General features: G+C 34.0%; 1 protein-coding gene across 2 annotated transcripts in view; it reads right to left on the bottom strand.

The window, feature by feature from the left end:
* LOC121865481 overlaps positions 1-5,363 on the bottom strand; it is a gene marked incomplete in the record, with an annotated part of 47,954 nt that overhangs the window by 21,784 nt on the left and 20,807 nt on the right.

Genomic DNA, 5,363 nt, shown 5'->3' with positions numbered 1-5,363 from the left:
GTACATGCACACAATTAATACTTAAGAGAAATAGAGAAATACAGTCGCCAAGTTAATGTCCATTCAAATAATGGACTCGACTCCCTCCCCCTCTTCTCACACTACACTCACTGGCTCTTCCCTCTCTGAGAAATTTTTGGGGGAAAACCAGGTATAGTAATAAATAATACCTCAAACTAAAGTTAGGATAATATAAATGACATTGCTGGATTCCTTGTAAGACCAGGAATATTTTGATAAATGTCATATATTTTGCACAAAAGATAACATATTTACTCAGAGTAAACATTATATCTAAAATTTGTATGTCTAATACAAAATCTATGATGTTTATATTCAAAATGATCATCAAATTGTAAGAATTCCAGCAATGTAAATTATATTCTGGCCGGATAATTTGTGTGAATTTTATGAGCTAAATAAAAAAATTATACTTCACTCGCGTAAAGGGGTACACCCACCGCGGAATGTGAGCATCCTGGGTTCTGGCAGGGCACCGCGTAAACGTGCAAATGCGTAATGTGGGACCGCGTAAAGTGAGGGTTGACTGTATATATATATGTATATGTATATGTATATTTAAGCCTCTCTCTGTCCATGTAATCCAGTTGTGTCTGAAGATGTCTTGAATAAAGACGAAAGCTAAGGTGCTCCGTTGTTTACCTTTTCCCGTGTGATTTTATCAAGATATATATATATATACAGTATTACCCCGCTTTACGCTGTTTCACTTTCCGCGAATTCTCATTTACGCGGTGCCTCGCCAGAACCGAACTTTCACTTAACGCGGTGCATCTACTCATATACGCAGGAAGCGGCGCGGGCAGGATGCGCACAAGGTCCCCCAGTCATCAAAACATTACCGAGTTCTTCACCCGCCACCCACCACACCCGGCCCAAGTCAGTGATAGTGATAGTGAGGATATGGACTTATATGGACTTTGAGGGGTTTGACAAAGAGGCCCTGCAAGCCTCTGTGGTGGATAGTGATACAATTGATACAGGTGAGGGCCAGTAATCTGCCCTCTGCCTCGGAACCAACCCCCATCCCCGTGTGCCCAGCCATCTTTTCTACTAATGTAAGTGTTAAAAAAACTAATATTATTGATATTTCTCTTAATTATTAATTGTGTGTGCATACCATCATAAAGTTAAGATAATATTTTTACTTCAACATAGTTGTGTGTCGTCAAAAAGTGGAGTTTGGGGGTCGGGCCAGTCTCTATTGGAATTAATCCCATATGTTCTGTTGTTCACTTTACGTGGTAACCTGTGGGTTCAATTGACCGCGCAAATCGGGGTACTACTGGTGTATATATATATATATATATATATATATATATATATATATATATATATATATATATATATATATATATATATATATATATATATATATATATACTAAACCCCGACTTACGGCGAGGTTAGGGACCAAATCAGGTCTGCTGACTCCATTTCACTAATCCCATATGTTGATGTTATTCATTGCTCTCACTTTCCATGTACTCCAAGCATTAACCGCATAAGTGAGGGTTAACTATATATATATATATATATATATATATATATATACACACATATTTTTTTTTTTTTTTTTTCATGTAAATCACAATGAAAATGAGATGCTTTTTATTCAAGACATCTTCAGAGGCAACTGAAGATGTCTTGAATAAAGACTAAAGCTAATAAGCTTGCTTGTTTTTGCATTTTTCCCATTTTATCAAGATATATATATATATATATATATATATATATATATATATATATATATATATATATATAATATATATATATATATATATATATATATATATATATATATATATATATATATATATATATATATATATATATATATAATTTTTTTTTTTTTTTTTTTTTTTTTTTTCACAATATTTTATAATCACAGTCATATACTGAATATTCTATGTAAAAAATATAAATTTTAAATGAATTATTTCTAGTGTGGTCAACTTCCTACACAAAGACAGGCTATAAATAGCCGTCTTATCTCCACCTCCTTCCCTCCCCCTCCATCCCTCTGTTCTGAGAGAGGTCTTGGTAAATAACTTTTGTTTGTTTATTTTCATTGTTTGTCTAATTTATCATGTTGTATCAAAGTAATATTACTAAAAGTTTTAGGCAGCTACCAAACAGGGAGATTCTACTGCCTGGGAAGATATTGAAAGCACAATGTACAGTATTGTCTAAGGGTAGACCCTACTACCATATGGCATCACGAAAATTGTGACCAAGTCTTAGGTTGCTGATTTATCTTTCTGCCTCATTTACACACAATTGCAGAGTTTCAATTGTTTCTCTTCCTTTGACAACACAACATACATACAATATGATGTTTCTCACCTCTGATCATTTTTCCATTTATTTATGGTTGGTTATTTAAAATAATGCCAATTCACTTCAAGTATTGGCATCAAATTTTACCGGCTGGTGTACACTAGTGACTCACTTAAGCGTCAGTTATTTAACTAGAACTAATGTTGGTGTGAGTAAAATATTTCCATTTACTTGAAATAGATTTGCCGATTTATTTGTTTGTTTATTTATTTATTTATAATATACTGTAATACATTAAACACACTGGAAGTATTTTCTTTAATTTATATACTTGTTTCGCGAAAAAGGGAGGCTACCATTATACCTGGTAGGTGAAGTTGACCAGATATTTATGGTGATCATTAAGGACCAAACTCCGAATCCAGAAATCATGACGTGACTTCTGTTCATCATTCTTATCCTAAATTTACCACTGTCGGTAGTTTCAAGAATTAACGCAGTCATTTACTGAATATTCTTTGAAAAAAAATAAAATTTAAATTAATTATTTATAGGAGATAAGTATTATGATCAGTAAATATACAGATATGCATAACTGACCACCTCCGAACACAAGGACAGCTAAAAATAGCCACAGGCGGTCACAGTCAAGGTCACTTTCCCTTTCTTGTCACTGGCAAATGGGGGTGGGGGGGGGTGATGATAGCAGCTGTGTTTATTACCGGGGCATATTGTTCTTTTACGGTATGTTAGACTGGTTTATAATACATTTTTATTATTTTAATATACCGGTAATCTTCATTTTAATCCAGCTTCCCAAACGTAAGTTTCAGTATAAAATAATTAGTGGTAGGACCTTGTGAGTGGTTTACCATGTTTCCATCACCACTCTTGACACGCTAAACCGCAATATTTAAGAGGTAAGAATTTTATCTCTGGTGCTTAAGACGACCCCCTAACTTTGGGCTGATTTTTTTTTTTTGTTCAAATTCCGTCTTGTAGGCCGAGATATACGGTACACATACAGTACTCATTCTCACGTGACATTACCATGTATCAGCATTGCCACACAAGTACTTTATTATTACATAACACATTTACCACATACAGCACATTACTTCACATGGAAATTAATGCATGGGCATGTTACATCTCATGCAAGTTTTCAAAGAGACACACATACGGTACACCTGTATATACGTGTATGCATCATAACATGGTCTACTCTTTTTCTTTTTAGATCTTCTCAAATTAATCAAGAATGATCTCCGTAAAATTAAACAGGAAAACCAACAGCCAAGAATTTCAGATCAGGATACCAGTTATGCAGAACTTTCTGCAGCACCAAGTAAATATCAATGCCAAGGCCCTTCTAGGAAACTACCTAGACCACCAAAGACCTCTACACCAGTCCTTACAGGAAGACAAATGGGTTTAATACAGGATTCTTTACCCAGGTACAGTATACAGTATATTGTGTGTCAGGCTTGTTGTCAGATGCAAAAGCCTAGGGGGGCAGGGCTCCTTATGCAGATCCTTGTCATATAAAGAAATTTTATTAGTCACAATATTTCCATATGAAAGCTATTTGTTGGTAAAAACAAAATCACAAGAGTTACTTTATTGATCACAGTTGATAATTATATCAGCTCACAGCATTTTATGCATAAAGCAACTACAATAGTCAACTTGACAGTACTTATTTTATTATCTTACTGTATTATTAAATAAATGCATTTTGCTCTTGCCCATATTCTTTGCATGTTACATAGATTATCTAGATGCACACTTTTATACTTGACAGTCAAGTATCAAAGTGTGCATCTAGCTAATTCATGTAACACACAGAGAATATGGGCTACAGCAAAATGCATTTATATAATAATATAATAGCTAAATACAGCACAATAAAACGAATCTCAAATAAGTACTGTATCGGTAAAATAAGAGAATGATATGAGTTACAGTAAATTTGTAAAATGCTCTTAGGTATATCAGTAACACAATAAGATATTAACTCAATGTTGTTGAATTTTTCTCATGAAAGTAACATGCAAAGAATAATACTGTATGTGCTACAGTAATATGAGGCATTGCCTCTAAGAAGGATGACGTACCCATTTTAGGATAAATTTGTTTTCTATGGTTTTGTGTAGCCAGACCAGCTCTATCATGTAGTGTGGATAAATGTAGGAAATACTGTATACTTTTTAAAGCAGTGGTACCAAAACTTCTTCCAAAAATGTTACATGGAGACATGTGAAAGATTGACCAAGCATAACATACACAGTTTTGTATGAGAACACCATTTATAAACTTTGTACACATGCATTTTATAGTGTTTTATCATTATTATTACATATACTGTACTGTACATAATTATCCCATAAAATATTATGAGATAAGACCAAAAACAGTATCATTTATAAAGATTTGCACGAGTTATGGACCAGAATAGAAAAAAATATTTCAATCTTGTTTTGCATGGTCGCCCTTCATATAAGCAATGCCTCATACAGTATATATTCATATAAATTTTTACATTGACACAATTAACTCAAAACAATTGGATTTTTCTGCTTCTTTTACAGCAAAAGTGGGAAGGAATTCCTCCTTGTTCCATTTGTGTGTACAGGTATCTCTCGAGATACAAATGGGTTAGGTTCCCCCCCCCCCAAAAAACATTCGTTAGGTGAATCTACGTATCACGAATAGATAAAGATATGGGAAAATGGGGTTTGATTCCCCAATGACAAAAATACCCCAATATCATACCCCCAAAATACAAAATCGGCTCACAAACAAGAAAAAACCTACCTAACTACAAGTAATCTTCGAGATATGATGGGTTTAGGTTCCTGAAAAACCCATTGCTAGGTGAATTATCGTAAATCGGGAGCATTAGAACATGGGGTTCTATGGGATACTTTCCCAGTCAGTCCCCAAACACACATGTATCACCGACAAAACAATTCCTACAATACTACTATCAGTACAAAAACAATTAAACAACACTTGTAGGTTATGTATCTAAGCTACTGTGCCGAGTAGCAACCTTGTAT

This window comes from Homarus americanus, unplaced genomic scaffold, assembly GCF_018991925.1.
Source record: "Homarus americanus isolate GMGI-L3 unplaced genomic scaffold, GMGI_Hamer_2.0 scaffold25483, whole genome shotgun sequence".
Taxonomy (NCBI): Eukaryota; Metazoa; Arthropoda; class Malacostraca; order Decapoda; family Nephropidae; genus Homarus; species Homarus americanus.
Note: the sequence above shows the minus strand (reverse complement) of the source record. Positions and strands in the feature narration are given on the sequence as shown.